At 35.1% G+C, this 22,477-nt stretch overlaps 1 protein-coding gene across 5 annotated transcripts in view; it reads right to left on the bottom strand.

Moving 5' to 3' along the window:
• CDH12 (cadherin 12) overlaps positions 1 to 22,477 on the bottom strand; it is a 577,613-nt gene that overhangs the window by 304,214 nt on the left and 250,922 nt on the right. Inside the window, exon 1 of one of the 5 annotated variants that reach the window (XM_021270769.4) lies at positions 11,550 to 12,427. The exons of the other annotated variants lie outside the window; for them this stretch is intronic. The gene's annotated coding sequence lies outside the window, so the exon portion shown is untranslated. Of the gene's footprint in view, positions 1 to 11,549; positions 12,428 to 22,477 lie in introns of those variants that run through there. 5 annotated transcript variants of the gene reach the window in all.

Here is a 22,477-nt window from a genome sequence, read left to right as displayed (position 1 = left end):
ACAAAAATCTGGGCCAAAATGAATCTTCTGGAAAGATGAGAAACTCCTTATCTGCCTGGAACCAACCAATATCCTGTTATGTTTCAGTGGTACACTTTCCCAGCCTGCCTGTCATAGAGTTCAGCATTGAGCATGGATGATAAAGTAAATAGAAATAGGACTTTAAAAGTAAGTAGAAATAGGAACAGATGAAACTTGGAAAGGTTTCGTATTTTTGTGTTCCTTAAAAAGCAGAGGTGTATATTTTTGCCTCAAATGCTACCCCAAAATCATCAGGATATGAATCTATATTTTCTAAATTTTCCGCTATAAGTTTATGTCTGCTAGAACTCCCATAATAAGAGAACTAAAGGTAATGTAATATTTTAGACATTTGGGATTTGACTCTCTGAACATTTACTTGAAAAATCGGAACTTTACAGAGGCATGCTAATAACATTTATATATATATATAAATACCACTGTAAACATCAGGGAATAAAGGGGTGGATGATAGTGTGAGGAAAGATAGCTGGATGATTTTTTTTTTTCAATTATAGCTACTGCTACATCTTTATCATCACTGCTACATTAACTATATTAATTATGTGTTGTACATTTTCTCCAATAATAGTGTCCTAAGAGCTATCTAAGATAATTAAGATTCTATGGTGTTAATTTAATTTTATGTAAAATTCATTTATTGTGAATGCTAGAAAAGGTATTATTCACCCATAACATATACATTTATATATAAAAGTTATAAATATTCCTCTTATAAATGTTCTCTTATTCACACATGGAGAACCTGTTGTCCAAGCAACACTGAGAAACAGATTTTCATCAGCCCAAACACATGTATATTCCATGTTTGACTATACAGTTTCCTATGCCAAATATGTATGTGGAATTTTTCTATTATTACTAGAACTGATGACTGGAAGGCTGACTCCACAATAATAAGTACCTTGAACGACTACAAACAAATATAAGTAGAAAACCCACATCTTTAGTTCGCAAACTAGAAAAAACGAATTCATTGTGTTGTAGTGAGATTCATTAATACTCATCTAAAATGCATAAATTATATATTAAAAAAACAACAAACAAACAAAAACAAGTATAGAGAACCCATGTAATAATTCATGAAGTTATTTAATATAATGAGGAAAAATATTAAATCTGCAAAATCATTCCTATACTCTTAGCCTGCAATAAGAAAAATCCATGAGAAAATAATAAACTTTTTCTAGCTGATAGAAGACCAGAAGTAAATTTTTAGCCAAACTGCATTAAAAGGCCAGCACAACATATCCCAGTCTGCTGAACATTACCTTACCCTTCAATACAAAAAAAAGACGTGAATGAATACAAGTTTCCTTTCGGTGCCTGTTTTACTCCAAAGGTAACAATGTTTAATTAAGCTTGACTATGAACTGCCATTCTCTCCTGAAAAGTGAATTTATCTCTTGTAGTAAAATATGGAATACTGTATGTCCACTTATGATCAACAAAGTTTGGCTCTAAATTTCCCAAGTTTACAGGAGATGAGCTAATGAATTGATTACGAAATAACAAATGACACAGTGCTATTTGTATACTCACTTTTCTTTAAAATATACCTTTTATTTAAACATTGATAACTCCAGACAGTATATTCCACTGACGAAAATCATGTATATTTTGCAATATTTTGTGATACGCGGGAATCATTCCAAGAAGGCTGTTCATATTCTTTTATGAAGCATATACTATTCAACATTTTATGTTTAGTAAAATAACTTGCCTACAGTTACTTTGGCCAACAGGGTATGTACTCAATTAAAAATGTGTTTATACCATAGGCTAAACTACCAAAGACATGAAGATTCAGCAGACTCATGAACTTACTGTGGATTTTTGAAACAAAATACTAGAGAAATTTCAGAAAATGAGAGGAAAGTTAAACTTTAAAATAATCTGTGCCAGTTAGGGGCTGCCTATTTTCCATTTTTCCAGAGGAAGTCAGGAATAAATGTCATTAGAGGGCTGTTAACTTATCTATTGACTATATGCAAAGAAAGGAATGTTCTTAAAACTAGGGATGGCCAACCACAATAGTCAAGCTAAACCCAGGCAAAGTATTATGCAAGTTGGAGCTACAAGCTCTATCGGTGAGAACATGATGTACTATTTATTTTTAGCAAGTTAAAGTAAATAATATGCAGGTTGCCTAGACTAGCTGATATAAACTGCCTTTGCTCTTGTCTTTTCTTCTAGTTACTTATGATTTGTAGTGCTTGAGAGGATAAACAGAATCACAATGTCTATAAATTAATGCTATATTTCAGTGCTATCAAAGCCGAGAAACAGCTGGAAGGATTCTATATAGCAAGGCCCCAAACACAGTAACTTTTTTTTTCCATGTCACCATTCCAGCATGAGTAATACCATTAAGAGAAGTTTCCTGCATACCTTTTTGAAAGACTAAGTTCCTGATTATAAAACTAGTTATTATGAAGGGATATACTGTGTGTTCTCAAGCAACCAAATCTACCAGCACTGGAAACTCAATTATACCATGGATTAATATTTCATAAATTAAATTTCATAAGATATAGTTGGGTGAGCAGAGTAACTGAATTAAAATTTGATTTATAATTAAAAACTTATCAATCATTTCAAGGGTATGAGCACAACCCACGTTACATATTCGTTACTCTACACTCTCCAAAAATTGTAACACAACTTGTCAGCCTCTGTAAACCATGAGGTCTGTGCAGCAGACAATGTTTGTGGCAATGCAGTGTGCATTTAGAATAGATCGGCAACAGCATAATGATTCATTACATTCCTGATATGCTTACCACACTAGAAAGCTATGAATATATGGAAAAGGATTAAATTTCAAAATTATAGAGATCTCAAATTGTAAATAGCTCTATATTTTGGCAAGCCATGCATGATTATCTGGGCAAAAAATGGGAAGAAAGAGACCTTCAGAGAAAGAGATAAGAACCATTTTATAACAGTGTCTGTATGATTACTTATCCATTAGGTCAGAATAGGACTGAAAGTGCCATGAAGTCATTAGGAGTCTTTCCACAGAGTTAAGAAGTGGAAAGCTGCGGAGATTTTGAAATATGAGTCATTACTTCTTTTATAATTATAATTTTGACAATACCAATGCATTAGGCTGATATATTTATAGATTCCTCGTTTGGCATGGTTGTATTGTTAAAGTTCAGGTCATACTGAGGCCTTTGTGAACACATTATCTTCAGAGGAGAAAGGCTTTTGTTTTCTGTCAATACTGTTTTAGGAGTCAGTCCTTTATAGAAAGAGTATTGTCTGTTTGATTAAGCAAAAGTTCTAGTAAATTTGAGGACTCACAACATTTTCTCCGCAGTTGAAAAGCTAGTCATTTGTAAAACTGACTTCCTGGATCAAAGTCAAAGTTCTCAATACCTTGTCCATACAGTTTTATGTAAATAAATATACTCAGTTTTATCAAGAAGTATTAGAGTATGCTGTTAGGTCAAGCATTTTGCCAACTAGATTGCTAAATAGAAAACACTTCTGTAAGACACACTACATTACATAGTGCTTCAGGTAGAAAGATTAGTAATATTAATACCCAACTTAATGGAAACTCTGGCCTTTTCAAAAAAAAAAAAAGAAAAAAAAAAAGAAAAAAAAAAAGAACCATTTTGATTAGCGTTAATAACTTAAGTATTTTTCAAAAATGTGCATAAATTTGTGAGTTAAACAGACTGCTAATAAACCAAATAAAAAAAGTCATGAAGACAGAAGTCCCAAGCTTTTTTTTTTCTTGTTTATTTCTTGTTTTGACCTCACTGAAAGAAGGAAATCAAATATACTCTCTTTTCAAAAACATCAGCAACGTCTTAACCCAGAATTCAGAATTCTACCTATTAGTCCTCTGAAAACTTGAGTGATGCCTGTTGAGCATCACTCAGCAGTTTCTTCCTAGTTCCTTGCACACAATGTCTCTTAGCAACTACTCTGTTGCTCATCCATAATCAGCCCATGTTCTCCATGGCATAATTAGAAAGCTGTGGGCTGTAGCGGCAGTAGAGGACCTGAGGCCTTCAAGAGTATGACAAAGGTGCAAGTCCCATATGCTCTTTTATATAAAGGCACTGAAGTCAGCTAAGCAAGTTATTTTCTGGTATTGCAGACAGGGGCAGAAATAAACCAACCACTGATTTTCAAGGTCTGCATTACTACTTCAGCAAATCAATGTAGATGCTGAAGTTGCTGTATGTGTGGTTTAAGTGCAGAAGGACAGTAGAAAAATAGCACCACTGTTTGGTAGGTGTATTTGTTTGTCTCCTTACACAATGCCTTTTCAATGCATTCCTCTTCACATCAACCATTTATGGCACTTTACATATTCCATTGTTTCTTAACATTGCTGTTCCTCCACTACATTACAGTAGAGCATGAGATGAAAGCTTTAGATATCCTCTTAAACAGAAACGTGTTATTTCATTGTCTTGGTGCATTTCAGAATCATAGGCTTACCACCTAATGCTAGTAGCAGGTATTTATTCATCTGCGCATTCTTCCTTTTCTCAAAGCATTCAAAAGCCTTGTGTAATCTGCAAGGAATTCATGATCTCGGTGTTTTTGTGAAGCAACAAATAAGATTCCCCTTTTACAAACTGGATACAGAATAACTATGTTTCTGGCAGATTGGAAAGTTGAACCAACACACTTTTAATCTCAGACTAAACCTTGTCTCTGGTTAAATAAATACTGAAATAGTTGCAAAGTGGATAGGTGCTTTCACCTGAAAAAAAAAAAAAAAAATTAAACAGAAAAAACATGCTTCTGATTGCAATGTGAATAATATGCAAATAAACATACCCTGATAATTGTGTTGGGATTAATTCATATTGGATGGCAAAAGACAAAAGAATAAAATGATAAAGCATGAGCTTTAAAATAAAAAGAAACATAAAATTCATCTGCTTGGGAGCAGAAATTTATGGCTGAGCCTCACAGTCAGAATTGGAGTTTGGACATGGACAGCAATTAAATATGACTAGAGCTAACACTTTCATATGACTTTATCATGGTTTAGAGATGGCAAAATTCAGACTTCAGCTGAAAAAGGGTATTAAAGAATTCTAGACAGAAAACAAAAAGGGAAAGGGATAAGGGAAATTCTTGAGTAAAGGATAATGCTCTTCAATGAAGAAACATTAATTAGTATGGTTTTGTAAGAAATGAAACATTTTTGACCTTGAAGATTAGGAAAAACACAGGGAAAAGTGGGTATCTACATTAATACTATTCTGTAGTGATAGAAACCAATTAAAATGTATACCAAATGCATACCAAAATGGCAAGTTTTATGATAATAGGTAGGATCCTTTTTGTCTTTCAATCAGAGTTTAGCAAATAGTTAACTCCTTTAAAAATTTTACTTCTAGAGTTTTTGTTATAGTTTGTTCTCTAACAGTGAAATTAAAAACAATCCACCCTATTATTGTTTTAATATTTGTAAGAGTTTGTTCACATTAAGAAATAGTGGGTTTATTTATTATTTTTTTCTACATGTGGGAGCTTAATCTAGACTTTGGAATCAAACTGGCTTTTTACCATTCATATATTCACAGGCAGAAGATTCTGCAAGTCATGTCAGCACCTCAAATAGATATGTCCAAACCACTACTAACAGCTATTGCATTCAAAGAAACAGTTTAAAATAAAACAATGGTGGCAGTTCTTTCCTTTAAAAATACATCATATTTAATTCTTTGGACATACTTTGGACATACGTGGCTTGCATTTTTATTTTATTTATTTATTATTTTTTTCCAGAATCTATTTGGACAAGCAATACTCCAAGATACTTTTAAAACTATTTTTATTATTATTACCAGTATATTTAGTGTGGTAACCTAGGACTGAAACAGTATCACAAAACAAAAAGGAAAAACACACCAGAACACAACAGTCAGTAATACTGAAGCAAGACTTAGAAAAGAGGTACAGTTCTTAAACTAAAAGGTTGAAATAAAGATATTTTAAATGAGCCAATGTTCAAAATTGTTGCATTTTAAAGTTCCTGTGTCATACACAGTAACTATATGTCTGCTAAATCTTGAGGGAATGAGGGTATCTTAAACAAAAACTTGCTTGACAAAGAATTTACTATCTGGAAAATTTGTGGAACATGAAGAATGCATTACAGCCAGTCACATTGTTTTGTCACTACATATGCATTGGAGATGGAAGTGGTAAGGCTGGTGTAATATTTCATGAAATCTGACATGCTAATGAGTGCCATATCAACATAATACAACAGGAATAGATGCCTCCTCTGCCCAATTAAAACAGAAGTTGTATTGCTTTGAGCCTGACATATTATTTTCTTTTAAAAGACAATCTTTCTTCTCAAACTCTTAATTTACAGTAGACTACCAGATGAAATTAGATCTATTTCTCCTGCTCATCTTGCCTATGGAATACAGGAGATACATTTAGCCGTATTTGAACTGAGTGAGCTTAACAATAACATTTTGTCCATTCTTAGGCATACACATGTGACCATCTGCAAATTTTAAGCCATTATGAAGGAAAAGTGAGGGACACTAATTGCCTCTGGAGATTATGCCCATTCTTAAGGATATCAGCTGCTAAAATTTTCAAGCCAAGACGTACAATAGGTGGGACATTCTCCTTAGGGGACTAAACAGTTCATCTTAATTGTATATTTTCTCCACCGCACTTGATAGAAGGTCTTCCATCATAAGACTATTGCAAATTACACAGCAGGATGCCAAGTATTTCCAGTTGTTAGCAAATGTGTTGACTGGATTCCAGTGGTTGCCCAAGAAATCCTGAATAATACACTTTTTACACCTGGTGCATTAAAAAAAGATCTCATTATAACCCATTATTGTAATGGGCAAACGAATGCCAAGAACATACTAATTACTGTATACCAATAATGAATATAATGCATAATGTAGCGAGTAGTTTGCATTTCAACTGCTTCACAAAATTCTTGTAAGACTAACCAGAAAGAATCTGGCTGGACTTTTGAAAAAATATTCAACTTTTTTTTTTTTCCCTGTAAAATTTCGCAATTCCAATTAATTCCTGATTTTTTTATGACATAATGTTATAGGTTTTTAAAAAGTAGTAATTTTTGGAGTGACATTAAAGACTTTATCTACAACTAGCATGGGTCTTCTTTAAAAATATTACAGGTTATGACTTCAAGAATATAAAATGACCAGCACTGTTGTACAACTTCAAATGACAGCATTTGAAAGAAAGTAGAAACAAAATATTGCCCTGTACAAAGTACACCCATTAATGACTCTAAACAATTTCAAATATTTCCATTTTAAAATCAATATAATACAACTGTAAAAAAGAATACATTCTTTCCAAAATTATACCTTCTTTAATATTCATGCAACAAGTTTGAAATGGGCTAATCTTGTTGGAATGTTTGGGTTTGCTTTCAGCTGGAGAAACAAAATTAGGGAAGCAGCAAAACCAAATAGCACCACAGCTATCAAATAAATTATGTTATAAATAGCATTGAATAAACTAATAGTGGTAAATATAAGACTCTACTTGACTGGCTCTTCACTGTTAATCAAGATTCAAATAGAATCATAGAATCATAGAATATCCTGAGTTGGAAGGGACCCATCAAGGACCATCAAGGCCAACTCCTGGCACCACACAGGTCTGCCCAAAAGTTTAGAGCATAAATGCTTTGTCAAGCAAATGCTTGGATCCCCTCTCATTCAAATTTTGAAGAGATCATAATAAAACCCACAGAGTTTAGAAGAGCAGAGTTTAGAAGCCAAAACTCCCAGAAGGTTCCTGTATGAAAAAATAAGTACTAACTGTTCCTGAAGAGAAATGTGAATCTATTTCAATATTTTTTCCTAATTATGTACAGCAAGTAAATGTTTTGAAAACTATGTCAAATGGGAGGTAATTGTTGCCAGAAGATGAGAAGGGGTCATTGTTAAAGTGGTACCATGTTAAAATGGTTTTATGTTGCCAACACTAACTTGAGTGCTCCAGAGACTAAAACAGTCATATCCAATATACAAACCTAAATTCTACTAGTGGAATGAAGTCATTGTGACTCTTTTTTGCACAGATGCAACAGCTGTCTATCATAAAAATCTGTATTCAGCTATCTTAACAGTGGATTTTTATTTTAATGAGGGATGATTTTGTTCATTTTGCAAATATATCTTACTCTACACACTATTGATTTCAGTCAGCTGAGCTGCCAAACATGGATAGTGAAGTCTGTGCACTGAAAATAATCCTTTTTAAGGAATTAAAAGAATACTATATATCTGCACTATAGGAATCTGATTTATAATGTAGCAACTCAAGTCTAGTTTTGGTGTTGTGAAAAACTAGAAGTAAGCAGATTAGGTCATATAACATTGATATTTATTAGATGTCAAATGCTAACAAATTTTTGCTTGATGAGAGGAGTCAGTCATTTGAAAGAGAACACCTTTCAAATGTCTTTGTTCATCTGTGTAACTTTAAAATGGCTGCCTTTCATATTTCAGTTAAAGATGATTTTTTCACAGGTTAATGCAGCCCTCTAAACAACATTTACTCATGGACAGCCAGTAGCTATATGGACAGAAGTAGATTTTGTAATGTAGACTCTACTACATATTCAAGAGGAAGAAGCTCCATAGACATTTACTTTTCGAAGATATGAATTTGGAATACTTTAAATTTGAAGTATTTATCAGATTCAGTCTGTCAGATTCAATACATTAGTTTACTCTGTTACAGAAATATAAAAGAACACTTCATGTCTCAGTGCAAAGTACCACATTCTCATCTGGTACTGATCAAAATAACTGAAGGAATCTCAGTTGATGCCAACAGATAAACCAGCTACAAGTTTTCTTCTTCCTAGTATATCAGTGAAGAGGAAAGTACTGGGTTCTGGACTTTTCTTCTTTCTCTTTTTCTCCACCAAAACTACATAATATTTGCAGTGATATGGCAGGTAATAACACTATTTATATTGTTTTAAAAATTAAACACTTTAAAGATTTCTATTTCTTTCTTATGTTCTAAAATAATCCCATTTTCTTTTCATGCTTTACTTTATGATTCAGATCTTCCCCTATATTTCTTTTTTTCCTCGACTAGTTGTAGTTTCATTTTCCTACTGTCATTGCTATTGCTACAATGAAATGAACTTCACGAAGAGTCACACACATTTATTTCCTAATTGTTTTGCAGCTGCATTTCTCTTTATAGGTACAATGCAATATGTCTTTCAAACCTCCTTCTTCACAAGTTTGAAATTTCTAGCATGCTTTGTTTCCTTATTTTGAAGTATGAGTCATTTTAAATTAGGGCAAGAAGAGTCATGTCAGTACTGAGCTCTGCTGTATCGCAATGCTGCATTTATACTTGACAGCATACAGTAGGTTGTAGGAACTAAAATGTGTTTCTCTTTTCTAATGTGCTTTCATTCCTGGTTCTTACTCTTCACAATTTATTTTACTCCCCACAGTTCACATTAATCTAGAATTTATCTAGTCTCAGCTTGACTTTGAACTGCCTGTTGTCTGAATATCCTAAGTCCATGGGCTCAGCTTTTCACTTTTTCAGCTTGTCTCTTTACTCCCCACTGGTTTATCATATAGATAAATGCACATAATGCATTATTATGGCTGCCTGGTGCAGCGGTGCTAACTTCCCCTACCTCCTAAGGCTAGGATATTCAGTATGTTCAAAAGTGATGCTTTTCCATATTACCATTCCATGAGTATGATGAACAGGGAAGGAAAGAGCTGCTTAGTGGCACTGAGAGCAGTGCCATTTACTGAGGAAAACACAAACACTTGCATAGATATAGATGGATATAGCAGTCCTCTATTTTATTTTTATATGCAAAGTTCCTTTCCCAAGTTGTAACAAGCTTCTCCCCAAACTGTGCTAAATTCTTCCCACAAGTGGCTTCTGTAAGATGTTCTACAGAGTTTTGGACCAAGAAGTCTAGAATCTCCTCTTCAACTTAGGCAAGATAACAAATACTTAGTAAAGAATGGGAAATTGATAAACAATGTAGATCAACAATGTTGATCTATTTCAATAGATCATACCATTTTCAATAGTATTTCTTTTCACCTTTCAATAGTACAGGCATTGTCAAACTTGGAGGCTCTATCCAAAGTCTTGCATTTAATGGACATCATGGGAACAATTCTCCATGAATTTACCTTTTTCTTCCTAAATCTCTCTATGCTTTTGATTTTATCCTTTGCCTGGTAATCTCATAAGGGGCCTCTTACATTTTTGTGTAATGAAAAGAATCAAACAATCAATTTAGTTGCCTTCTCTATTTAGCTTAAATAGCTCATAAAGCAGAAAAAAAATAGCTTTTAGCATGAGCTGGACACAACATGTATTTGAAAATGGTAGGACATGAATTATCTGTGCTCACATAAAGTGCAACCAGAAATTAAAAAAAAAAATACAAAAAAATACTACTCAATAAAGATATTTATATTCTCAACTATTTGACCAAAGTTATTATGCTTTCTGAGCTAAATGTTATAATCAGAGGTCATATCCAATTCTTAAACAGTTACTGCACACAAATAAAAATGTAAACTAAAATCCTTATAAACTGAGTACCATTTGTGGGAAACAAACAAAAAAATAACACACATTACACACATTATGGTTTCACAAACTAATTTATTTGTATCATAGTCTTCTGAGTGGAGTTTTGCAAGTTATCTACTTTAAGTTCAGCAGTTTCCCCCTTGTTTCCCTTATTTGCTGAGAGAAGAAAATTACTGGCATGCTAATACATCAGTATTTCAAATGTAGATTTTCAGAATCCAAATAAGCAAATAGTTAACAGCTGTTTTCTATTTATGGTTAAAAGTGCCAAGAACTTGAAGAAAATGACATAAAAGCAAAAACCATAATTCTTGATCAAGAAAACAAACCTGCTCAGTGATAGCCAAAGTATAGCCAAATAGCCAAAACATTAGTGAGGAAAATGAAGAAGAGAAGGGAAATAACTAAGCCAGAATCATTTTTTAGATAAATTCTACCTAACTACACTGACAGTGCAGCAGCACATAGGAAAAAACAGATCACACTTAAAGGAATATTACTGCTTCATATAAAACCACTTTTTTTTTTTTTTTTTTTCCCCATACCAAATCCCCCCCATCTCCAATCAAAAGCCTCTTAAAGTTTGGCTCATAAAGTCAACATAGGGCTTGTTCCTTCATCACTGCAAGGATGTTTATTGAACTCTCGAGTCCTAATCTTGCATGCTATCAGGTTGCTAGTCACTCAGCAACCAATCTGTCATCTTTACTCCAGTTATAAAAAGTTTTATAACCTTTCTGTCTTTAACTAAGGATTTCTATCCTTTCACTCTGCTTCTGTGTTGGGAAATAAACGAGGAAACGCAGGAAACCCCTACACAACCCTCCAGCTTAAAACACTTAGAACTTGTATAGCAAGTACTTTATGCCCAGTACAGCTGCTGGCAGAGAAATTGGCTCCGATCTTACCTCCCACGTCTCCTGTAGCTCAACCGCTTCCACTGTGTAGTTGTTTATTTCTCTTTTCCTTTCATATCCCTGACCTTTTTTCTAATGTGTTGAGCAGAGTTTGGAGTCAGAGTGATGAATGAGATGTGATGATGAGAATTATAGTAAGGGTGCAGCGTGCAGGGTTCTTTCTCGGGCAGCATAGTAGCAGACGGAGGAGGGGGGAAGTGGAAATCTGACAGGTTTAGCTTGCTGACAGCCCATGTTTATAGGCTCTGTAAAGAATACAGATGAGACAGAGGAAAGGCAGAGACGACAATGACATAATAAATCTTAGCTACTGTGTTTTCAACCCAAAAACATGAAGAAATAAAATCAAGTTTGGGATGCTGTTAATGGTTTGGCTGTCACTGAACAAAACCTCTTCACTGTTTCTTTAGATTAGATTAATAAATACACTACACTGCTTTGTACATACTTCTGCCATCTGCACAGAAAATTGCAGCCCTCTCTCCCCTTTGACGGCCAAATACTTTAGGTAATGAGTTAGCCATTCCGGTTCTGATACACAGTTTGATGTATCTGCATACTTCTCCTAGCATAGAGGAGAATCTTTAATTAACGTTTCAAAATGCTTTGAAAACTAAAAAATAAAAATAAAGAGAAAGGGTAAGAATAACAACCAGCCTTCATTATGAAAGCAAGAATCGTCAGCTGCTTCAAACACTGTATGTTTGACTTTAGTAGAGCTATGCCAGTTTATACCAGGTGAATTTCTGGCCTCTAGCTTTAATTTGGAAAAATTCCAAGTAAACTTTCAGTAAATTCCGAGTTGCTAAACAAAGGCTTCAGGATTAAAGCTAATACCATTTTTTTAAATGTTCTGTTGTCCTTCTTTTTCTTTTTTTTTTTTTTTTCTCTTTTTCTCTTTTTCTCTTTTTCTTTCTTTCTTCTTTCTTTCTTTCTTTCTTTCTTTCTTTCTTTCTTTCTTTCTTTCTTTCTTTCTTTCTTTCTTTCTTTCTTTCTTTCTTTCTTTCTTTCTTTCTTTCTTTCTTTCTTTCTTTCTTTCTTTCTTTCTTTCTTTTTCTTTCTTTCTTTCTTTCCTTTCTTTCCTTCCTTCCTTCCTTCCTTCCTTCCTTCCTTCCTTCCTTCCTTCCTTCCTTCCTTCCTTCCTTCCTTCCTTCCTTCCTTCCTTCCTTCCTTCCTTCCTTCCTTCCTTCCTTCCAAAGCTTAACTACCAGATACAATAAAACTTGCATTCATTGTTTTGAATACATGCAACATGAAGATAGCTCATCTGATGTAATCTGACCATCCACCTTAACTCCAAAAGGCTACATCCTGTAGACAGATTTTTGCTGTTCCATTTATTCCTGCAAGATCTACAGCTTTTCACAATTCCCTGGAGAGGAGAGGAGAGGAGAGGAGAGGAGAGGAGAGGAGAGGAGAGGAGAGGAGAGGAGAGGAGAGGAGAGGAGAGGAGAGGAGAGGAGAGGAGAGGAGAGGAGAGGAGAGGAGAGGAGAGGAGAGGAGAGGAGAGGAGAGGAGAGGAGAGGAGAGGAGAGGAGAGGAGCATGTAAACTATCACGGTAAATATTTTCATTATTTTTTAGCAATTATTATCATCACATAACAATGAAACACAGTGATGGTAAGAGCAGCCTTGTACCTAATTACCGGCAAAAACAGAGCAAAAGTTCCGTCCTTGTCAGAACCTGTAAAATCTATGTCCCTTTTTATTCATTTGAGTCCAGTGCTAGGAATGGGAATTACAATACTCTCCTTCCCACACTTTACAGATTACCTTATTGTTGAATGTAATAAAGAAAATAAAGTGGCCATTACACCCAACTGAACTAACAGAAGAGGTCAAAGAGTACTTCATGAATTACAATTTAGCAAAAGAAACACACTGCAATATACATGTGTTTTCACTGCTGTCTTCTAACAAAGACATTTACTTTCAGGACAGCTTTCATGCTTTTAATAGCTGATTTGTTATGACAAAGATGGTTTGGCCTCCAAAATTGTGCCTGCCAACCTGCAGGCCTAATCCAAACCAGGGCAGCTGACCCATCCATTAGCATGCAAACAGAGTACCCTTAGTTTTACACTGTGTGAAAGGAAGAAGCATAGAGGACAAAAAGTGTTGTAGCTGCCCATTAGACCAATGTACCCTCATTGAGCCAGGGCTGCATGCTAAACTCATACAAAGTTAGACTTGTAGAAAGGGTAAATTTTAATGATAACTGGACTTCTTTAAGGCACAGAAGAAACAGCACAATAATCACTAACCATTTCTGTGAGCAGGAATGATGCTCTTCCTGAACTTGGAGGAAGGGGGTGGGGGTGGGGGGTGGGGGTGGGGGCAGGTAGAGGGGAGACAGGGAAAGACTTTTTAAGTTAAGATCTCAAATAATGATTTTGAGTTCGCTGTAGTCAGCAATCTACCATGTATCACCTTGATAACATACATTAACAGAGTTTATAAACTTTCTTAAATCTGCAGGTTAAAGAGATTTGTCTAGTATCTCTTAGAAAGACAAGAATCAGAACCTGGAAACTGCTTTCCAATCTCCTGACCTAATTCTGACATGATGTTGCAATACATGTGCCTGTTGCTTTTTAGCTGCTTGTCCTGAACCACAAAGTGCTACATTAAATGGTGTATATTTATTAGCTTCTTTATATTTATGTGGAATAATGTTATTTCATCTAGTCTCTCCAGATAAACAGTGATAATAAAACAAAAAGAAAATTATTTATAGTTACATTTCTTGTAATTATTTATTTTGATACATTAAAATGCTACCAGCTCTTCTCCCATAAAAATAAAGATGATATAGAAAAGAAAACATTGAAAAAATAATAGATTTATAAACAGAAAGAATAATGCAAATATATGAAGTAAAAAGAAAAAACACCACAGGATTAATCAATGTAAATATCTAGTACACTCCAGAAAACCAACCTTGTATATGTTCTCTGGAAACTACTGACAATTAATACAGATTTTTCATGGTAGTTACAGTTCAGTTTTTCCTGTATGTTCAGAATAGAAAATTGACAAATTGACAAGCTAAGCTCCAAGCTTTTACTGCCTGTGCCAATCCATAGAAACACAGTGGAATAAGCAAGACTGATTCTTAATTTTGGAATAGGGAGTTATTTTTTTACAATCAATGTGGTATGGTATTAATTTTAGCTCTTCTGATCTGCTAACTTGTGACAATGGTGGCCTTTAATGCCCATGCTTGACCTTCCCTGCTCTTCATAAGTGTCATGTTTCTTGCATGGGTTTATGAAAGGCAGGTCCTGCTTGACAAACCTGATCTCCTTCTATGACCAAGTGACACGCTGGGTGGATGAGGGAAAGGCTGTGGATGTGGTCTACCTTGACTTCAGCAAGGCTTTTGACACCGTTTCCCACAGCATTCTCAAGAAACTGGCTGCTCGTGGCTTGGACTGGCGTACGCTTTGTTGGGTTAGAAACTGGCCGTATAGCCGGGCCCAAAGAGTTGTGGTGAATGGAGTCAAATCCAGTTGGAGGCCAGTCACTAGTGGCGTTCCCCAGGGCTCGGTACTGGGGCCGGTCCTCTTTAATATCTTCATCGATGATCTGGACGAGGGCATTGAGTGCACCCTCAGTAAGTTTGCAGATGACACCAAGTTAGGTGCGTGTGTCAATCTGCTCGAGGGTAGGAAGGCTCTGCAGGAGGATCTGGATAGGCTGCACTGATGGGCTGAGGTCAACTGCATGAAGTTCAGCAATGCCAAGTGCCGGGCCCTCCACCTGGGGTGCAATAACCCCAAGCAGAGCTACAGGCTGGGAGATGAGTGGTTGGAGAACTGCCAGGCAGAGAAGGAGCTGGGAGCGATGGTAGATAGTCGGCTGAATATGAGCCAGAAGGACATCGAGGTGCTTGAGTGGGTCCAGAGAAGGGCGACGAAGCTGGTGAGGGGCCTGGAGAACAAGTCCTATGAGGAGCGGCTGAGGGAGCTGGGCTTGTTCAGCCTGGAGAAAAGGAGGCTCAGGGGTGACCTTATCGCTCTCTACAGGTACCTTAAAGGAGGCTGTAGTGAGGTGGGGGTTGGTCTGTTCTCCCACGTGCCTGGTGACAGGACGAGGGGGAATGGGCTTAAGTTGTGCCAGGGGAGTTTTAGGTTGGATCTTAGGAAGAACTTCTTTACCGAAAGGGTTGTTAGACATTGGAACAGGCTGCCCAGGGAAGTGGTGGAGTCACCATCCCTGGAGGTCTTTAAAAGACGTTTAGATGTAGAGCTTAGGGATATGGTTTGGTGGGGACTGTTAGTGTTAGGTCAGAGGTTGGACTCGATGATCTTGAGGTCTCTTCCAACCTAGAAATTCTGTGATTCTGTGATTCTTTGAGGTATAGAGCACCTCAAAAAAAAAAAAAAAAAAAAAAAAAAAAAAAAAAAAAGGCAGTACACAAACTGATCACAGAATCACAGAATTGAAGGGGTTGGAAGGGACCTCGAAAGATCATCAGGTCCAACCCCCCTGCCATAGCAGGTTCCTTACATGAGAAAAATATGTTTTCTACCAATCAATAATTATTTTTGCAAGCATAGGCATCTTTCTAGCATCTTCTTGAGAATGAACACAAAACAAAACAAAACAAACAAACAAAAAAATACAATACCAACCTAACCCCTACAGTCAAAAAATCCTTTTGTATTGTTTCTTGCTTCTCAAATATTTCTCTCTGGGGGTGTAGCTTAATAGTGAGAAAAAATTTGTGGTAGAAATATTAAATGTCTACCCACTGAAAGTCAAGCTGTCATCTCAGCTGGGGATGCTGACACTCAATGTAGTATTCAGCTAAATATAGAATGAGCGAGATGCTGCCTAATAGGAGTATTGTCAGTGTAACTATTTCTTCCAGACCTGGATGCTACCTTTATTCTTCTTCTCAAAATAGGATTTTCACTCTTTCCAGACTTTTGCCTAAATAAGAAGTGACTTTCTTAGTCACTTCTTGATCTTTATTTTTAATCTATTACATTTACATATTATATCTTGGTTATTTGCAGCTGCTTCTTCATTTTGTCTGCACTAATTCCCACCTTACTAAGTGGAATTTTAAATCCTAAACTTGCAAGTCTATTTATGTAATTAGGGATTAGGATGGCTCTGTTCAAGGTTTAGAGCAACTGGTGGTTCAACTTTAAAAAGGAGGATAGCAAAGAATTCTACCTGAGTAGAATTTATATTTTAATACTGAGTAGTATTTAGCTAATATTTTCTTAACATGAGGTTAGGCCTACCACAAGCTAAGCTCTTTCTGCAGTGCAAAGTCTAACAAGCTGGAACATCTAACAAAACTCAGTAGCTAATTAAAAAGTAAAAATTGTACCTTTTCTTGGCAGTATGATGTAGGGCCACCTTCTACATCAAAGACAGCAAGTTTGATGCTAACTTCTAGTTCAGAGTGGAATCAATGGAAATTATATCTGTGACATAATTCCAGTACTTCACATAAATCAAAGGGTTGGTTTGTCCCTGTATTGGCTTATTTACACTATTCATTTGACATGGAACCTAAATTTGGGAACCTAATTTTTCTGCGATATGTTATACATCTAGCAAATTCAGCTCCTGCCCTACCTCTTGTACTTTCGTAGCATCACTAGAATTCTTCTCTCGTGAAGACTGCATGATCTCCCTCATGGGTAGCCCAGGAAGGATCTCTTGCTAGTTGGTGGTGTGACTGGATATTGATCCCTTTCTCCTGCTTTCTTTTGCTGGATCTGCCTGCAATTTCTGATTTGTAGCAGGGAATTAGGCTGGATGCAAATAAAAGGGCTCCAAGGGGAACTTCTCAAGGCTCCCTGAGGTCTTCCTGTTTTCACTATCAAACAGCACAGGGTAAATTAGGTTCCAAGAGGGAACCTAATTACCTAAGCAGAGAGGCTTTGTGTCAAAAATCATAGTTTTAGAACATCACTTTGACCCTGTGTTCAAATATGTCAAACATACAGCATGTTTTTTTCTGCCTATATTACCATGCAGTTTAATTGATAAGCAGCACAACTGTTTCCACACCATGCATGGTTCCATAGTCATATCTCCAAACAGTGAGTCAAAAAAGGCATTTCAGATAACTGAACAGAGTCTAACCAGTTTAGTGTGATCTTAGGATAAAGCTAAAACCATCAGACACGATAAATCATGCTCTTATTGCACTGATCTCCTAATCTTTGAAAACACGGAAGAGCTAATGCAGCCAGTTTTCTTGTGAAAAAAATTAGCATTGTCAAGGAACAGAATAATGTAGCCCCTTTCTGCTAAAAGGCATACTGTGAGAGGAATAGAGCAGAAGGGCTCAGGCTATGTATATGAGGTTTGCAAATGAATAAAGACAACCTCAGAAGGGTTCAGAATTAAATAGTGAATTAAACGGTAGTGCAGTAAGGATCTCCTTATCCTACCGGGTCTAGAAGATCAGGGGTAGAACAGAAGTGCATGTAAGAACATGCATAGATATCCTGAGGCGTTTCACAGCCTGAAGATAGGAGTCCTCAATGCTTCCTTATAAATCCCATATGACATATGGTTCATCCAAGGAATAAGATTTAGTTATGGAGGAAGAAATGCTAGAAGTCATCACAACACATAAAGGTTGGACTAGATGATCTTAGTGGTCTTTTCCAACCTAAATGATTCTATGGTTCTATGATAAAACTTTGGTAAGTTTTATCTGCATTAAATTGTAATAATTATATATATATATGTGTGTGTGTGTTATACATATGTATTATATATAAGATATATATTATATTATATTATATATGCATTATATATTATATGATATAACATGATGTACATATAATATATTATATATATATTATATAAATAAATAAATAAATATTTACATATATATGTAATTTTATTTTTTTTTCTGAATTCCTGAAGGACATATTTTTGGACTAGTTTTAGTTTAGAAGAAAAGAAAGCTTAATCTTCCAACTTTGTTTTAGCAGAGAAGACTAATTTCTCTCTCTCTCTCTTTTCCTTTTTCCATACAACTCAACATTTGGTTTATGGAGTATAAGCATATGAAAACTGAAAGAAATCCACCATCTTTTGAAAGGTCATGAAAAGGGAAGCTAGTTGGTTTTGGTTTGTATTTCACCCATGCTGCTAAGACGTGACCTTGCATTCCTCTCAGTGCCATATTTGATATCATTATCAACAAAAAGAAAAGCAGGGGTATGAAATTTATTTACAGTGCTTTATTTCTTATGCAAATTGCCAACTCTCAAAGATAAAACAGAATCTGAACTCAAGTCTTGGCAAGAAACATAGTGTTGCAGCTCATTAAATCAACTTGAATAATATTGCAGGATAACTGTTAAAAAAATCTGAATTTGGTGTCATCATCTTTCTCAAAATAAAGTGTTAATGATTCCTCTTATGAACTTCTAGCATATGAAACTAACTTAGACAATCTGTTTTCTCTAGGACTAAAGACAGTAATTTCAAATATATAAAAAGGAATAAAACTTAGACAGCAACTTAGCATTTGTCTCATTCCATCACTGGGTCACTGGCTCTTTAATTTTTTAAAGAAATGAAAGAAAGTACTGTAACAATCATCTAAATACATATGACAATCTTCAGAATAAAGGCTCAGTAAGTCAGATCTCACTCAGTAAAACTTTGCCTGAGTGAGGAAATTATGATTTGTCCCACTTAAGAATAACAATGCATCTCCACGCTAATGAAAAATAGGTATTATCTATGTATATTGTATATTTGTATATATATGAAAAACATGCTGTGTATGTATATATATATATAAATGCTTACAGACAGACATATACAAGTTCTAAGAAGAATCAAATACCTAGTTAATACCAAGTTAATACATTTATATATTAATAGAAGATCCTGGCTAAGTTAGTAATATGCATGAATAACCCCATCACCAACCCAAATCTGTGTTATTGTGGAAAATGCCTTACATAAGCTTTTAAATACAGTATGCAATAGTACAGAACAGATATATGAAACAATTGTGTAGCACATCCAGCCTCCATGTTATTTTAGAGACTAAAGCAACAAGTGAGTTTAAAGGTAAAGAAGAATTTACCAGAAACTGTGTTAAAAACTGTAGTAAAAACTATAGTACCTCAGTTTCCAGTTATGAGCCATCTCCACTTTACGAAGATTCAACTCAACCCTGATCAACTTGCTGGAAGACAAGGGCTGCTGAAATTGGTCTTGTTCTAAGCCCTTCTCTGGCATATCATGAGGATTACTCCTGTGCTACATGTATGTGTATTTTAGCACACTATGTTTAAATCAGCATGCTCACACTCAGTATTCTGCTGTTGAACACGAAAATTTAAGACAAAATACATGAAAGGAAGAATATAAGGGACTTTTTCTGGTATTTAAATGCATATATTTCAACTTGCAGAGATGTATCAAACTTCTTATTGCAGCTTGCTTATTCTGTTTTCTATAGTTGTGCTTTCTTTTTCCATTCCATTAATGATAAATGTCTTGAATGCCAACATCAACATACTAGGCAGAGTGATTAACATGAGAAATACTTAATACAGAAATACAGAAATACTTAAACCTATTTTGCTAAGTAAAGCAATGTTTTTATGTAGCTGGAAAAAAAATGCATCTCACCATTCTAACCCTTTTTCACTTAACAATTTTAGAATGCTCAGCATAACTTATTGATCTTTACACATACCCTATCCTTTGAATATCTGGAGAGCATAAAAAGATTGCACTGTTTTTCAGAAAGTAGCTATGAAAAACTTTAACATAATGCATACTTTTATTTATTTATTTATTTATTTTGAATCTGTCTCTTCTACCAATTTCTAGCTTCTACTCTATATGGATACAAAGCAAAAGTGAAACTATTTCTTCATGCTTCCGTTATCTAGTTTGTTCTTAGCAACTCAGTCTCCTGACAGCTCAGATAAAAGAAATGACGGTCTACATATAGTCCCATAATTTATTGGCCAAATGACCATACTGATTTTGTCCTGTCTGGTTAATCTCTGAGGTGTCTCACAGGGAAGAAGTTCTAGAAATCTCCAGAAAACCCATTACAAATGACTCCTATCAAGATAGAAAATTCTTCAGTAAATGCCTTTTCCAATCATAAGTGATGGCATACAAGGAAACTGTTGAAATTTTACCTAAAAGTCAGTAATTGATTTTGTACATTTTTTCATCCTTTATTGATGGTGTTAAAGAAACTACAACATTTTTTACTGATTGCACCCAAACATGAAACAAGCTGACTTTTTTGCTCACACTGTTTGTTACCTGGAAGTCATTGTCACTACATTGGTCACAAAGCACAGAGCAGCTTTTACTCTCTTTTTTTTTTTTTTCTTGAAATGAAGAAAAAGCAAGGAATGTTTACGTGTCCTGAAGATAATACGAGATAAAACTAAGGGAGCTAATAAAATAAAATATCTGGGGGATTTTTGTATGTTAAAAAAGAACATAACCAGAAAACTTTGAAAAGAAGGATCAGAAACAAAACCTCTTGGTGCAGGTTTGCAGTGACCCCTTCACAAACTCCTGAACTAGGGCTATAAAGTATGAGTGGAAAATGGCAGCACTGCTCAGACAGTCGGTCAAAATCCTGGCAATAATTAGACAGCCAGGCTGCCTTAGATTGACCAGGCTCCTGAGTCTATAATCTCATCCTTATTCTGCAGCTGTTTAGGTGTAAAACCTATGCTCCCAACCCATGTAATCAAGCCTTGAGAAGAGTTACTTCTTTTTATTCAAGTCCTTTACTCCCTATTAATATTTACACTTCATCTATGTCACATGCAGCTAAAAACTGTACTCTTGGATCATGTATCTCTTTCTCATGTCAGAGAATGATTTTACATGCTTTAAGCAGGATGTACGTTTCTGGGGTACCTGTAGGACATTAGAGAATCGAATAGTTGACTGGACGTATATCTGTTTGGATAGATAACTAAAAGAAGATAAAAACACACTGTGTACTGGCATTTACTTTGAGGTCAGTGAATCAGTGAACCTCAAATCAATTAAAATTTGGTGAGCTGTAATGTTCAAACCATCAGCACTTAAACATTCAGGAAACCGTCTGCCTTACAGGAAAGTTATTATTCAGCCACCACTTGTCAAGTCTGATAAATGACCATCCCTTTTAGCTTACTAAAATGTGTGACCACAGACTACAGCTAATATTATCAGACTAAAACTGGTAAAAGCTATGACCTACATGGAAGGAAAAAGTGACATGAATTTCTCTGTATAAAGTAAGCAAGAAACAGCAACCGTTTACATACTTCACACATCATGTATGGAGGCAAACATAACTATATTTCTTAACTATAGAAATAAATAAGCAAATGAACATTATTTTTAGAACTCTATATATACTGTTGTAACAGTTCATTATGACTTCACTGTCTCACACATCCAGTTTTATGATATGTGAAAAATGATATAGCTGCATCTTATTAAATTAAATTAGACACCACATGCAGCTTAAGCAATTGCTGTAATTACTCTGTAATTTCTAAAATACGTATAATAGGAATACACAAATGACATAAACCTCATTTTTATGTAAACAGAGTAATTAATACAAAAATCTCAAACTCTCCTGACTGTCAAAAACAATATGCTTGAGAACTTTAGGAAGGGCTGGCACAGTGCCTTGAAAGACTTTAGAAGAAATTGGGTAATCAGCTTTCAGCATAATAAATATATGCATAAAGCATGCAAATGAAATTCAATAGGTATTATATAACAAACACTCTAGAATATGAAGCTATGATTCACCATTTGTTTTTTCTCTGGATAATAAAGACTAATTGTGACTGTGCTCATTTAAATTGGAAAAAAGCCATCAATCTCATTATTAGAATGCAAAATGTGGGAGGTGGCTCTTACCACATCTATC

This window comes from Anas platyrhynchos, chromosome 2 (assembly GCF_047663525.1).
Source record: "Anas platyrhynchos isolate ZD024472 breed Pekin duck chromosome 2, IASCAAS_PekinDuck_T2T, whole genome shotgun sequence".
NCBI lineage: Eukaryota > Metazoa > Chordata > Aves > Anseriformes > Anatidae > Anas > Anas platyrhynchos.
Note: the sequence above shows the minus strand (reverse complement) of the source record. Positions and strands in the feature narration are given on the sequence as shown.